Source organism: Zonotrichia leucophrys, chromosome 11, assembly GCF_028769735.1.
Source record: "Zonotrichia leucophrys gambelii isolate GWCS_2022_RI chromosome 11, RI_Zleu_2.0, whole genome shotgun sequence".
Classification (NCBI taxonomy): domain Eukaryota; kingdom Metazoa; phylum Chordata; class Aves; order Passeriformes; family Passerellidae; genus Zonotrichia; species Zonotrichia leucophrys.
The window spans coordinates 5,751,951-5,767,811 of NC_088181.1; the positions used below are offsets into that span (position 1 = coordinate 5,751,951).

Consider the following 15,861-nt stretch of genomic DNA (forward strand, 5'->3'; position numbering starts at 1 on the left):
TACCCATGTCCCAGCCAGAATCCATGTGCAGGAGCAACCCCCAAGCAGACAGACCTGCGTCTGCTGCTGCTCCTCATCCAGGGAATTTGGGCAACCTTCATTTCTCATTTCAAGATTAGCAAATGCATGAATGACTCCCACGTGTTCTGGGACAGTGTTAATGGGAACGGTAGAAATACCTAGAATAAGCAGTGTCCAAAAATAGGTCTCTTGTCCTGCCAAAGTCTTGCACATGTTCTTAACTTTCCTGCCCTGGGAAGCAACTCCTGGCACCCTGCAGGGCAGGAGAGTTTTTCCATTTGCTTCAGTGGGTGAGGGATTTCATTCTGCCTCACAGACCTGTGGATTTTAAAGGGACTGTCCATAAGGCACACTTGAACTCTTTGCAGGGTTGAAATATTTTATATTTTTAGCACTGACACGATGGTCATGAGGGAAAAGCACGTATTTGCCCCGCTGTAAGGGCATGGTCAGACATGCTGCTCTGCTGGGGCTGCTTGGGGTCAAGTTGTTACTGGCCCTGAACCATTTCTTGGGGTGCTGCACCTTCCTGCTACGCAGCTTGGCTGCCATAATTGGAGCTGTGGAGCTGACCTACACCAGCCAAAACATGTTGGAAGTGGGGTTTTATAAATAGACTGTGTGGACAAAGGGTGTCTGCTCCAGGGTGTTTATGGGGCTGGGAAGAGGAGCTTGGGGCAGGGGATGGAGCCTGACAGCTCCCAGTGAAGCAGCACAGCCCTCTTTGCAAAACAGGGAGCGTGGTGCTGGCAGAGCCTGCGGCAAGCCCTCGGCACAGGGAAGGACGGGGAGGCCGTGACCCGGGGTGTGGGTGCTCAGCTATTTTCTCCCTGTGAGACTGGCTCCCAGGCCTTTGCTCATGCGAACCCTGACAGATCCCATCTAAATGAGTAGCTGGAAATTATGTCCTCCCTCCCTGGTCTGGGCTGGAGCTGAATCCTGCTACCAGTCTCAGGGAGTAGCTTTTGCTGCTGAATGCAATTAAAAGAACCAGGACTTGGCGCTGTGGGATCTTGCCCAGTGCTGGTAGTCAGGGTGATTGACACTGAATCCTTTGATTTCTCCAGAGGCATCATAATATTTTAAACTTATTATTAATTGCCAGTGTATTAATCTCAGAATAGTATTAACAGTATTTCAAAATATAATTTTATCCTATCCAACCCGCTGGGGAAAAAAAAGCAGTTTTGGATGAACTGAACAACTTTATAGACACTGTGCTTTATAACCAGATAGATTTTCCCTAGTTAGTTCCATTTCTATCTAATATTGGTGGAAGATTAAAGATACTGAATCAATGGCTGTAAAAGCTTACATTAAAAATTTGCAGTAAATGAGAAGAGGAAAATTTCATTAGAAACATAAATTGTAGCAACTGGAATGCCTGCAACTTATTTTTAGTATTCTACTGACAGTCACACTTGAAAGGCTTTTTTTTCCAAATGTTTTCTTTTCTCAGATTAAAAAAAAAGGAAGAAAATGACCTCTAATATTTTGAAATATAGAACTAATTACAGTACAGAGTGATCCTGGTCCCACTGAAGTCAACTGCAGCATTCTTTATGACATTGCAGGATAGTACCTCTATTAAGAAATAGTAAGGAAATGAGATACTTTAAAGAGAAGGGTTTAAAATGAACTGGCTCTGTTGGCCTCTTTTGTAAAAATACCTTAGAGCCACTTTTATCAAGTCAAAAGGTTCATTGAAAAGAGAGAAATTAAAAGATGCTGCTCGTGGAGCCTGGCAAAACATGAAGTTAGCAACAAATATCTCTTCAACCCAATTATAACATTCAAATCAAGGAGGAAAAAAATTATGAAATATAATGAAAGCTTACTTTCTACTGAAAAAGTCTACTTGGAGGTGTCCAGACCTAAGGGAATTACCAAGTCAGCATTATAGTGGGGGAAAAATGTAATGTAAATGAGAGTGAAATAATCAAATTTTTCTGGTGGAAATAAGTGCAGTTGTTTGATGTAATTTTGACACACAGCACAATTTCAGCATCAACAGTGAAATTAAAGAATCAGTGTGTCTTCATGAGATTTCTGTACAGAAAAGCCATTCAATGGGAAAATCTAAATCAGACTTCGGTTTGCACATTGGCCCCTCTATGCATTGTTTTAGTTGCAAATAGAAAAATAGAGATGACCCTTTTTCATTAATTTCTAGGCATCTTTTCCACTCAAAAATCCAGCATGATTGTGGCATATAAATCACAAGAAATGTGATGTGTGACTGGTTTTGTTCTCACAAAAATTGAACTTTGGTTTATATCTCTAATACCAGCTCAGCCATTTAAAACTGCACAGTTTTCCACAGTGAGCTACACTGGACTCATGTCACCGTGCTTCTTGCAGATGTAATTTTTCAATATCATGGGGATATATCCCAAACAATTAAAACAATTAAAGCAGGGCATGTCTTCAGTATTTTACTCAATCTCATAGTCTGTATGAAATATATTTGTAATTTTGTGTTCATTTCCAAATGGAGACAGATTCACACACCCTCACAGCCAAACTCAGGACAAGAACCAACAATTAAATGAAGCCTGAGATCCAGTCCAAAGCAGGCATATACTCAATTTAATTTTTAAATAGCTTAATTAATAGTTTCAGCTAAAGCAAAGAAGTGAAAATGGGTCAAACTATGTAAACATTGGTTAGAAAAATACACTGTCCAGCCAAAGCATTGTAGAAGTGCTTTTAAGAAGAATGGTCTTTAAATTTAATTTAAACATGGGTTTCCAGCTTAGGTAAAAGCCCAGTTCAGACAAGGCCCAAGCCACCTTTTGTGCCACAAAGAATTACCGAGGTATGCTGAGAGTTTATTTAGTCCTTGCTCGTTCTGAGGCCGTGTTTCACCGTGCAGTCATCATCTTCTCCTGGCTGTCAGCACGTTGTTCCCTTGGAGCTCGGAGCTCGCGGCGAGGGCTGCGAAACGTCCTCGGCAAATATTGACCGGGGTTTTGAAACGGGCTGGGAGGCGCTGCCATTGCACACTGGTGTTTGCCTTCTGCACACGGCCAGGTTCAAGTTCTTATTGACACGGCTCCCATGGGGGCTGGGGTCCCTTACATAACCCCAAGGCCAGGAGGGGGATTTTGCTGCGGAGTAGTCGAAGCAGCACCGCGTGTCTTATCTGGCCAGGCATTGCTCAGCAGCCCTCACTCCATGGGAACATGCACTGGTTAACTTCTTGGTAGTTAACCAATTGGTTAGCTTCTTGGTAGCTAACCAATATTTTGCCCCTCTGGATTCCAGAGGGGCAAAATCATAAAATGCAAGCAATTTCTCTCAATCCAGAGAATTATTGTATTATAGAGAAAAATATATTCTTTACTCAAAAAAAAAAAAAATCCCATTTTTTTGCAAAATTTTTCTATGATACTTAAATTTCAGTTTAAATGCCCCAAGGGTATCATTTGAAAGGGGTAAAAGTGTTGTTTTTAAAATATATTTTTTAAATTATACAGTAGCACTTACATGACTCTATGTACTTGTATCTTGAAGTTTCTGCTATAGTGAGTTCTTTGCAGGTTTGCTGATTTGCAGTTAACTTTCAGGATCCTAACTTTTGGTTAGAATAACTGAAAGATTTCTGTTTACTTGTGGTTTTTTTTTTTTTTTTCTGTTTTCTTTTTTCTTTTAACTTTAGTTTGATTAAGTTAATAAAAAGAAAAAAGAATAGAAAAAATTTCAGATGATAAGTACCAAGACCAGCTCAGGTACATTGCTTTAGGAAGATGCCACTGCCATCCCCTTCATTAGCACTTGTTACTGGTATGATAAATTTGGGAGTTTGATTCTAAACTTTGGCTAACTTTTATCACATGAGAATTCCCCCCCAGTTCTTACATTTCACCTTGATTTGTGCAGAGCAGGTAGTGCAGCAGAAGTTGGCAATGTCTGAGGGTGCCACTGCTCTTTGCCAGCCATCCCCTTTGGAGTGTGAACTCAGGTTTGGGGGAGGAAGTCTGTGGTTGGTGGCTTTTTGTAGAGTACGTGGCTGGCAGATGAGAATGTTTTGGCCTTCCTGATCTGAACACTTTTGTTTCCATTGTAAAGGATGACACAATCTGTGCAGGCAACAAAATCCAGCTGGTAACCGTCTCCACCTGCAGAACATCTGCAGCAGGAGGGGAACATATCAAAGATCCTTATAATGAAGGACAATTTTTATTGTTTATGTTCAAAAGCAAAACCACAACAGGAGGCAATATCCCTTTCATGAGAATGAAGCAAACAAACATTTCGGGCTGGAGAACAGGCTGGATGAGCTGACCTACTCCAGCTTGTTTGGAAAGTTAAACGTGTCAAAGGTTCTCTGCCAGGCAAAGGGAAGATGTAGGAGAGGTTTTTATAAATGGCATTTGGGCAATTAATGTTAACCATCAATATCAGAATGGCTTAGATTACATGATTAACTAGTAAGAGTTTTGAGCTGGCTGGTAATTTTAGATTATATAGTCAGGCAGCCAGTGACTTGAATATTGATGAATATCCGGTGTTTTATTAATATGCATTCTCTATAAATTAGAGGCTTAGTACACAAAGAAGAATCCTAATGCTGTTGCTATTTTTCATTGCCACAGGTAGAGCTGAATAATTCATAACAATTAATTTATTTCACTGATTTAGCCTTTTGGGGCGGGGGGGAGCTAGGGGGGAGTTGAGCATGAGTAGTCTGCAGGTAATCTTTTCCATGTTTATTTACAATAAATAACTTACCAGAGACATTTGAAGACTAATTCTTAGTTGTGAGAATTTTTTTTTTTTGTATTTTAAATTGGAGAAATTTGGAGGAATATGGGCATAAGTGCAAGCAACCTGTCAGTCCGTACAAGAACCCAAATGAATTTTAAATTGTAAAAAAGCCCAACTAATTGCAAATACAACATATACAGGGTCAGGCTCATGTTGATTTGTATTGATTGGTGCAATGCTGGTTACACTGCATATTTCTGCTCTTCATTTAATTGATTCTAGTACTTCAAGACCAAGATTTCTTACAAATATTTCTGGGGGCAGAATACATTGTCTGGATTTAGTCCCTAATTCACAGGTAAAATGCTGCCCCTTTTGCGGTCAAGGGAAATTTTACCCTTCAATCTGAAATATCCAGGATTCTACCTGCTGATGGCTGGCAACATTCCTGAAAATCCTTTTTGAAACACACCAAGCAATAACACATCCAACACGAATGACATTTATATTTGTGCAAACTTTCAGAATATCCATATGCAGATTTTTAAATTATTTTTTTAGGCAGTGGGAGATGGTGCTGTAAATACGAGACAAGATGTTGCAGCACAAAGATCATTTGCCAGTCCTGCAGCTCAGGGAGGCTGCAGCCCTGTCTCACACTCATATCCTGAGCAGGTAATATCCAGAAACACACGAGGAGGAGGAGGAGGCTGCATGATTACTGCCTCTCCCTTTCTCTGGTTCTTACAACACACTCACAGCAGTGAGGCTTGCATAGCACACCATAAATCATTGCCTCATTATGCTGCTTCTGGAGGTTTGTTTAGGGCACCTATTCTAGTACTGGCTGCAGAAGATTATTTGTTCTTCCCCGAAATTCCTCTCTGGTTTGATTTGCACACAAGGAAAAAAATCTCTGCATCTTATTTTTGAAATAATTTCTTAGTGTGCAGAATAATTTACATTACAGAACTGCCTAAGAAAGTAATTTCAGCAATGTCTGGAGGTGGGTGATTTTGTTGAGAACAGGCAAAGGTTACAGAAGGTTTTTGTGTTTTTGTGACTTGTCATTATGAAGTATTAATAAATGAAACAGAGGTTCTTCCTCTCCTCCTTTCTTCCTTCCTCTCTTCTTGCCTGCCTTCCTTTTTGCTTTCCTTCTTCCCTTCTTTCTTTCTTGTGTACATAAAAGCTGTTGATCTCTTACCTAGCCGGATTTTGTTGAATTCTTGTAAAAGAAGCCTCAGTACCTCATTAAAAAACATTGTAAGGTCTTCATGCACTTTTCCTGTATGTCTTTATCCAGCCCTACTTCACAAATGGTGCAGGAGGGCACTGGACTGATTGATAGAAGAGGGATTTTCACACTTGGTTTTGACATAAGGAGACAAATTGTCCTAATAAAAGGTGTGCATTAGTAAGCCTAATTTACTAATGAGGAGCAGTATTGCTGATTTTGATACAACAGTATTTATTTAGCCTTGCACCACGTAAGTGCTGGAATAACCTAGATTGTACCTGCAATGGATTGGAACGGCCAGAGCTGAGACTTTGGAGAGCAGGTGGGTGCACTGCAACACGGCTGGGTTTTGCTGCAGTGACAATGTGATCTAGGATCTGATCCAGGCTCCTCAGAAATCAATGGAAATTCTACCCTTGACTTTACTGGGCTTTGGATCCTGCTCCAATTGTACCAGGATGGAAATGAAATTACTCCAGCTTGGAGGAAGAATTTTCTGGCTTAACAGATTCAGTGTTTTGAATTGATGGGTGTGTTTGTAAAGGGGTCCTGACTTCAGGTTTGAGTGTTTTTGACATGTGCCTTGCCATGGTCCTCCCTCCTAGTCACAGCTCCCTGGAACACAATAGATTTCTGTTTTGTGACCCTCACAGACATCCCAGATGAACAACAGCATTTCATAGGTGATTGTAATGTGAAACTCAGAATCATTGTAAGCTTGCTCAAAATGTGACCTGCCTTCACACAAAAGCTCCCTAAGCTTTCTGAACCTCCCAGCAAAGCTGGATGTGTTCACAGCCATAAAGAAACACAAAGCTAAGTCACTTTGGTGTGTTTTGAAGTTTCACTGCACATCCTCCTGCATTGTATCTCAGAGTCCTGGGTACAATTCTCATTTGATCTTAAACTCTTACAAAGAGCCTAGGAATAGAAGATGTGCTGAGGTAAGGGCCAGAAAACACTTTTTCCGACACCCACTGCAACCTGAGTTCCCCACAAACAATCAGGACTCAGCGAGAATTGTACCCAACTTCTTTTGATGGAAGTGCAGTGGTGACCTTCTAGATTGATTAAAGGTGTGACATTGATTGACTTTGAAGGGAGCCACATCCACCCTTCTTCTGCCAAAAAGGCAGTGGCTGCAATGTGAAGCCTCAAGAATGGGGCATTGCTTTTCCAAGTACATGGAAGACATCCAAGGGTAACAGGATAATGCAGATAATGGGATAGGGTTTCTCCCCTCCTCTCCCTCAAATACCATATAGCTAGATTTTGGCTATCTAGCCTTATGCCTTAGAAGACTTTTCTCTTATAGCTACTTAAAAGATGAAATAGCTGAGGAAATGAGCTCTTTTTGTAGGTTATTTAGGATGTTTGGTGGTTGAGAATGTCAAAAAGGACTGGTGGTGTTGACTCTGCAGGAATCTTTAATGGTGGTGGGGGTATGATATTGTGAGGACCAGTGTCAGTGGAAGGGATGGTGTGGTGGGGGAAAGCTTTATTCCTCAGGCCAACCCACCCCTGAGGATTGTTCACACTGTCACTTTGGGATGTCAAGTTTGAGAGGTGCTAAAATGGTTCTATTCGCCAAAGATACAGAGTATCTTAACAATATCTGGTCTCTTTAAGGCACCTTGAGTTGGCACTGAGGAATATTGGCCTCCAAAATTACCACTCTTGAGAATCTAGGCCACTGAACCTGATATGAACTATCAGAAAGCAGAGACAAGGGAGCACTTATGTTGGAGAATGTATAGTGGCTTGAAAACTACAAATCAAAATAATTCACCCTTTTATGTGTAAATCTCCTTCTCTTTGATACACAAATTGAAAAACTGTCTGGTTTCCTTGTAGTTTCCATAAGCAAGCAGTGTGTGACTGCACCCTCTAGAATGCTATTTAAGTGTTATTTAAAGTGCAGACCTGTTAAAGTCAAGCAAACTGATCTGTATGCTAGAACTGAGCCCACCAAACCTTACACCCAAAACCAGCAGGGAAGGGGGCCTCAAGTGCCACAGCTCCCTTGTGACAAGGGCATGGAGTGACAAACAGTGGAGCACCAAAAATCAAAGCACTTTTTAAGGCACAACAACAAAATCAGAGACAGAAAAACACCAGGTCCTGGTGCAGGTGTCTGCCCTCCTTCCAAAGCAGCTTTTGTCAGGTTTGACACAGCCAGCCCGTGCCAAGGGGATGCAGGCAGGAGCTGCACACTGGCAGTAAAGAAACATCAGCAAACGAACCTGCTGTGTGCATTTCTGAGCTGGGAGAAAGGCTGGAGACACAATTCATGAAGCCCACGTGGAAGGGATTACTGGGACACGCTGAATTTACAGGGAGTTTATTGGAAAATTTCAGTGCAAGCATGGAACACAGTGTGATGTGTTTTGCTAATATTCCAGAGTTGTTTTCCCTGGTTGAGCACCTCAATGCAGGTCCTGTGGAAGTCAATAGCTGTCTTGCCTTTCAGAAGGATTATGGCCCTAAATAGCTTCTTTAGGAAGTGTACTTTGCCTGGTGATAACACAAAGCAGAGGGTGGATGATTAACACCAATTAGGATTATTTACAAGAACCTAGAAAACAATAGGTCCATAAATCATTGTCTTATCAATTGTAGTTCCTCCTGAGTAATTCAGTCATCGTTGGGCACACTGTGTTTGTTAAGTACAGATCACACTGATGTTAGCTGAAGTGTGTGCAAATGTTGAAGGTTCAATATGACCTAAAATAGCAGCATGTTACAAAAAAATATCTTTTTTCAACGTTTTTATGTTCTAAATCCCCAACAGTTTACCCCCAGATATATTGAGTGAATTTAAGGCAACTAACAGTAGCCTTGTTTCTCTTGGGTTATGCTTCAGTTCTGTTTACACTTGTGTCTCCCTTTGGGGTGGTTTTGCTGTAATCTCCTGGCTGTCTCCATTTGTTGGGCACTGGTCCAGCTGCAGAATGGCTTCAATGCTCACATATTCCTTCCAGAGGAGAGCCAGTGGGGAGCTCTCTCCAAAAGCAAGCCAGGGCTTGGTGGGACACAGTGCTCTGATCCAAGGGGCAGCCACACCACCACAAAGTCCTTCAGGGTGTCTGTCACCCTGCTTTGCAAGAGGAAGGATGTCAAACTTCCCAGAGCTCCAATACCAGCCTGGAGTGGGGCTTGTGCTTTAGGGAGGGTCATCTGCTTTATGTGGCACCCTTTTCGCTGGTGGCTGGCAGCTCTTGAACCACTACTTCTCTTTCTTCCACCAAGGCTTCTCCTGGCTCATTTTCCTTTTTATTTAGTAACTGCCCAGTCTTCTGTAGCTGTTCCTCCTTGCTGCTGATCTTTTTTTACTTCTACTTTTATCACTTTTTGTGATCCCTTTTCCAATTTCCAACCTTAGTCTCCCAGAAGAGCCGGAGTGGTGATGCCTGGATGCAGAGGAGATCACACTGCTTATAGATCTGCACCATGAGGAGACCAAAAGTTTCTGCAGCAGCAGGAGGTAAGCCAGGACTGCTGGTGGGTGTAAGGAGCAGAGAGCAAAGCCACATGAGTTTGAGAAGAAGGCAGCAGCACCCTGAGGATGGACACTTTGGGGCAGTGTCACGGTCCTGTACAGAAAACTTGAAGAGACACTGAAAACTTCAGGTGGGAACACGCCACCCAAACAGCTTGTGTGGTTTGGTCCATGGACCTTTGGGGTCTGCACACCAGAGACTGAAAACTCTTCACTTACCCTAAATTTCCTCTTTATGGACTTCTGATGTGATAGGAATGGCACAAAAAAATCCAATATATCTTCTTCATCATAGTGTTTCCAACCTCCTAACTTTCCCAGGACTACTTTCTGCTCAAATTACTGGAACTTAATTACATGAGGTTTAATTTCAGTTGCTTGGCCAGCTTTAAAAACATATATTCAAATTTGAACCACAAGGACAGAATTTTGGGAGCCTCTTTGTCCTCTCGCTTTGTGTTAATTTAAATGAGGAAACTGTACCTGTGAATCTCTGCTTTACTTCACCTATTCCAAGTCACTGTCAGCTCTGGAGAGACATCTCTGACTCACAGCAATTTAAAGGAGAGCACAAACAACTCCTTATTGTTTTAATTTATGTTTTTGAAACTGTGCAAACAGTAGAAATTTGTCTTCTGCTTATGCATTTTCTTGTAAATAAAATGTATTGAGACCAGAGATGGAGTTACTCTGACTTTACACCAGATAATGTATTGACATTTTACAAGAAACTGTTGTATTATCCATCCATTTCACAAGTAGATCTTACAATGTTTAATTATAACACAAAAAAAAAAAAAAAAGAAGTGGAAGGAGAATCAAGGGAGGGACATGGAGATAGAATGCAAAAGGACATGGATGAGAAGTGGTGGAGTTGGAGGATAACAGCACCTATCAAAGCATTATCTGAGAATTCCTGTGATTAGGACTTATCTTTCTGGCTTCATTATTTCATCATAATCTGCTGTTTACCTGATAAGCAATAAATGGCCTCCAAATTTTATTGCATTTGCTCACTTTCTTCAGATTTTGCATCAGTTTGCTCCCCTCTTAAGGTCTTATTTCTGTTAAGGAATGAAGATTTTATGGCTTTACTGGGGTTGACTTGTTCCTCTGGTATTTCAGGGTTGTTATTTAGCTAGCAAGGGTCCCACAGCAATTCCTTGAATAACCCTTCCATCTATCACATTGGGATGATCAAGGATACATTGCAGCTGATGTCCAAACACTGTTGTGTACCTGGGGTTGGGCACCCACCTCCAACTCAGCAGATATAAAACCCTCCAAAAAGCCAACAAAAGAGGCTTTTTTAAACACTCCAACCCTCTAGTGGATTATCTTTAATGGGTTTGGCAGCATGCCCCTTCCTTCCTCTGCAGGAATGCTGGCCTGGCTCTGCACCCTGGATTTGGGTTTTTGGTGGTTTTGTTTTATTTTTGGGGTTTTTTTCTGTATTACAGCATGCAGAAGAAATAAAGTGTAAGACTGATTTGTAATAGTTCATGATGGGTTTTTTTTTCCTCTGTTTTTTCTTTTTGCTGGGATTAATTTATTTACCTGCCAGGAGACAAATGTATTGACCAGCCCTCCTCTTTGGAGAGTGACCCTTGCCAGCATGGCCCTGCAGGAGAGGGCTCCCTGCATGGGCTGGCTGCTGCTTCTGGGAGCTCACAGAACACACCTTCAAAGGTTGAGGGTTCAGCTTCTTCTGCGTGAGAGAGGAGAGGAAATGACCTTCACCCAGCTGAGCAGGGAACAACAGGAAACCCTCACGGTCCTGCCATTTCCCACCCCCAGGATCCGGAGCTCAGGGACCTTTCTGACAAACTGTCAGTGTTTTTGTCAGGGTTTAGCTGCTGCAAATATATTACCCAAGTATGTTGATGATTCATGGGGAAATGGTGTATGCTGATTTAAGTGATGGGCTAGCCATTCTGTAATGGATTTGAGAATTCCCAATCAGATTGGACTTAGTTTTATCAAGCAGGAAGCTGGCAGGCTGTGTTTTAATCAACTGATAGCATCTCTTGGCAATTGGCATCCAGCTAGTGGACAGAGTACTTCTCAAAGACCAGCTCACTAAGTTACAAACGGTCACAGCCACTCAGATCTCTCAGCTTTATCTCCCATTTTTTCTGTTCAGCCTGTTTCTTTCCCAAATGAAAATTTCAGCTGGAAGTGAAGGAAGATGAAACATATCTACTTCTCTTTCACTGCTGTTTTAGGGGGGATGGATGTGGCAGAATGCATTTGCTTCATCCCCCAGAAAGCTGTGCTGAAACAAGCTCCTAGATCTAACATAAAATCCCAGAACCAGACAAGTTCTAGGATTTGGTCCTGACACAAGTTTTTGGAGTGCTCACATTGCATAAGTGTAGTAAATCTGCAAGATGGGGCCACACCAGGTAAGACACGGCCTTTTCCCCTTTGATTAGGCCATGACTCATTATTCCATGACTCATTATCTATTATGTCACCAAAGACATACCCAGTGTTCTGACCTGTACCAGCAGATATCAAGAATGGTTCCCTTCCCTGATAAAACTCATCAGTCTATTCATTACTTCAGGGAGAGACCAGCTCCTGCAAAGCATCTTCACTGCATAAACCCTCAGATGCCACAGCTACCTTAAATAATTCCCTACTCAGGATTCATGTTTTGTCACACTTATTGAGCTGTGGAGCCATCCACACTCAAGCACAGCATCAGACCTGAGGAGCTGGTTTGTTGTGCCTGGCTCCTGTGGAGTAGTTACTGTACTTAGCAACCCACCTCCAATATAAATATATCTGCTACTCTGAAGAGCAGGCTTTGAAAAGCACCAGAAGGGATCACTCCCCCATAAAGATTTTTTCCAACATTGCAGAGATTGTTGGGACTTTCAGAGAGAAATTCTTCTCCCATTTAAGCATCCCAGCCAGAGGGTGAAGATTTCACCACAGGCTGACAAAGCTCTGGTGCAACCCTCTTCAATGGGCCATGAACCCCCATTTAAAGTCCTGTGTGAGCTGTTTTTGAGCCTTGCAGGCATGGAGGGAGCTGGAGAGCAGCCATCCATGCAGGTGGGATTTGGGAGCCATCCCTGATGTCTTTGCACAGGCGTCCCACAGCAGCGCGTGGAGAAACAGCTCTGAGAGCTGAGTCCTCAAACCACGTGGGTTTGGAACTGCTTCAACATTTGGAACCCTCAGAAGAGGCTGATGATTGAAAGGTTGTAAAACAATCATGCTCCCAAAAAGTAATAAAAATAAAGGTGAGGTGTAAGGAACAGAGAGGAATGATTCATCGGGAAATTGTGCTCTTGAAATTGTGTGACAAATCCCGGGTGAGGGAGGAGCTGTGTGTAAGCACTCAAGGGCCAGATCCTGGCTTGTCCAGAGGAGTTGAAGATCCAGTGGACCTGTAGCTGAAAGGAAAATTTTAATTCCATCTTAGATATTTTCTGTTGACCACTACATGAAAATCAGGGAAATCAGACTCCTGCTTTCAGTGTCATGTCCCATGAGGGTTTCAGCAGGCAATGACCCCCACTGCAAGAAATGAAGTTTCCAACACCAGAACCACCAAAAGGACATGTGAAAACCAAGCAGAAAAAAGTCTTCTCTCTTTAGGGTGAAAGTATACAATTTCCACAGAGTCATTTTCAGTGTAAACATTCCTATTTGTATGTTTTACAGATTGAAACAAAAATGTATCTTCCAAACATATTCAATAAGTCAATTTTAAAGCAAGTTAATTAATGTATCTAAGCTTTATCACAGAGCATAAGTAAGTGAAAAAAATCCCCCAGCCAAATGTGAAGAGTCTAATCTTGATTTTCTCACTCTTTGAGTTCATTTATTACTATGTTTGCTCACTTCTATAAAAGCCATGCTCATGTAATAATCCAATTTCTGAGAGCATCTCCAGGGACAGGAGATCACATTACAATATCTCACATTATGTGTCATTCAGGCAGTATCTCCCAAATCATAAAACCTTTGGAAAGGGAATGACACTTGAATAGTAGATTCCTCCTCCTTTTCTTTTTCCCTTTCTGAGCACTTTTTTCCAGCCCAATGTTCTCTTCCTTATATTGTCTGACCTCATGCACTCAGGCTGCTCATCTCCATTCTGCAGAGAAACAGGCTGTGGTGCACATCTCTCCTTGCTCTACCTGACCACCTCATCCTGTCTCACACTGTCTTTCACACAGTTTGGGATTTTCCCTTCTGTTCTGGGCTTTCATTTGTGTCACCTCACTGCCTGTGTTTTGTGCCTATGGGTTCTGTTTGTGAACTGATAAACTGGAGCAGAGAACTGGCCCTGCTGACTAAAAAAAAGCCCAGGTTTCAGATCAATAATTCCCCTGGTCAGAATATTTTCATTTCTAGCCAAAACTGTCCTAACAGAGATACAGAACCTCTCCAGCTGCCTCTGGTGCCACCTCACAGATCCATTGTCCTGCCATCTTCATTTCTTTCAGCAGCTTCAGGGATCTTGATAAAGACCTCAGGGGAGGCTTATATGGTCTTAAAACATTTCATTGATCCATTCATGTCCATACAGTCCAGGGCTTCCATTTTTAAGATTCCATCTCTATTATCATGGAAACTGGCTAATTACAATAGAAGCCTGTTAGGAACCTGCTTAAGACACCAGTGTTGTGTAGCAAAACACTTGCAGTTTGCCCAAATCTCAGTGTGCAAAGCTATGGAGTCCTTGGGATGAAAATATGTAGTCTGGGAGATGATTCTGCTGCTCCAGATATTATTTTATCATTCAAATCTAAGGTCACAACCTCAATCCTAGCTCATCCTGTTGACCACACAGACCATAATCAATTTTAATTCTTATGATACATCCATTCCAAACTACCATTGCCCATTTCTTCATGTAGAAGTTGTGCACCAAATTATCTGGTCTGATTAATACCAGGTTACTGTGCCTACTAGTGCACTTACAACACAACTTTGCAATGGGAAAATAATCCTGGCCTTTTCAAACAGAGAGGCAAGCAGAAAAAAAAGTACAACATCAGAATTAAACCAGTTCTGACAATTTCTCATTTCCATTTATTCAGAAAAAGTCATAATTGAGACTTAAGGAAAAAAAGAAAAGCCCTCCATGCCTTTAAGTGTAAAATCCATTTTAGTAGCAGGAAGCTGTTATATGGTTAGAGCAGTTATTTTTATTGTCTGTCTGGGTATAGTTTTTAACTGCAGGCACAGAATAAATCAATAGTGTCATAAAGCTACTCTCACCCTCTGCCCTTTCTAAAGGGACATTGTTCAGTGTCTGTGCTGGATGTGACACAGACTGTGCTTTGATGCACAGAATTATGCCTCTACTAATGTTCTGGGGGAGAGATCTGTGTGACACATATTTACCTATATCTCTTTGTCCATATCATCTCAGAGTTATCAGATTAAAAGCAAAATGAAACACAGATATACACACAGAAATATACAGAAGTTTTTATCAGAGGAGAGGGGATTTTTCTGGTTATTCTCTTGCAAATGATATTGTCCATTATTTGTGCATTCATAAATCCTCTCAGGTGGTGTTTTTCCAAGACTGTCTGAGAACCATGCAGTGATTCATAGGACATTGCACACAACTTAAACCTGACCATTACCTGCTCTTTAATACAGTGAGGAAGGATGGAGCAGGATCTGACTGTATGAAGCTGGTGTTAGATAAAATTGCCCAGAAAGTGTGCCTTTTTAATAGCAAGAGTAGTTAATGGCTGGAACATTTGGCTTAGGAATGTGGTGGATTGAGCATTGCTTTCAGTCTCTAAATCAAGAGTGTCTTTCTAAAGCTATGCAATAGCTTCAGCAGAAGTTATGGCTTTGATGCTGAAATGAGTGGGTGAAGTTCTTCAGCTGTGTTACATAGGAAGCAAAACCAGATGACTGTGATGGTCCTTTTCAGCCTTACTAATCCATTAAATCCTGGGTTGGGGCCTTTCACACGCCAGGGTTTACAGCAGCCTCTTAGGTTTTCTGTATGGTTTCTGCAGGCAATACACGTTCCAGAGCTGGGTCTGACAAACTCCATATAAATGGGTGTCGGGAATTGACACACTTTATAATTTATATATAAATCACTGTCTCTAAATGCAGTTCCAGATCCATTTCCCCATGCAGCTAAGCTCACTTTGTCTGTTCTGTGCTGTGGGGATTTTCCTTTGCAAAGTAGATATGCATCTGAGCTGAAACACACACTACGTGCTGCTGGAGACCCCAAAAACTGCCACCCCTATCATGGACCACAGAGAAGCAAATATTTATGGATCAAACTCTTAAGAGATTTATCACAGCAATTGCTGTTGTCAAGTTAATTCATCGCTCCTCTCCTTGCTTGCTCATTGCAACTTCCCCAGGTTGGCACTTCTGACAGAGGCAT

The 15,861-nt window shown here is 41.8% G+C and overlaps 1 protein-coding gene across 2 annotated transcripts in view; it reads left to right on the forward strand.

Annotated features, from left to right (window-relative positions):
* Nucleotides 1-15,861, forward strand: part of MAF (MAF bZIP transcription factor) — a 182,926-nt gene that overhangs the window by 51,911 nt on the left and 115,154 nt on the right. Inside the window, exon 3 of one of the 2 annotated variants that reach the window (XM_064722822.1) lies at nucleotides 9,354-9,844. The exons of the other annotated variant lie outside the window; for it this stretch is intronic. The gene's annotated coding sequence lies outside the window, so the exon portion shown is untranslated. Of the gene's footprint in view, nucleotides 1-9,353; nucleotides 9,845-15,861 lie in introns of those variants that run through there. 2 annotated transcript variants of the gene reach the window in all.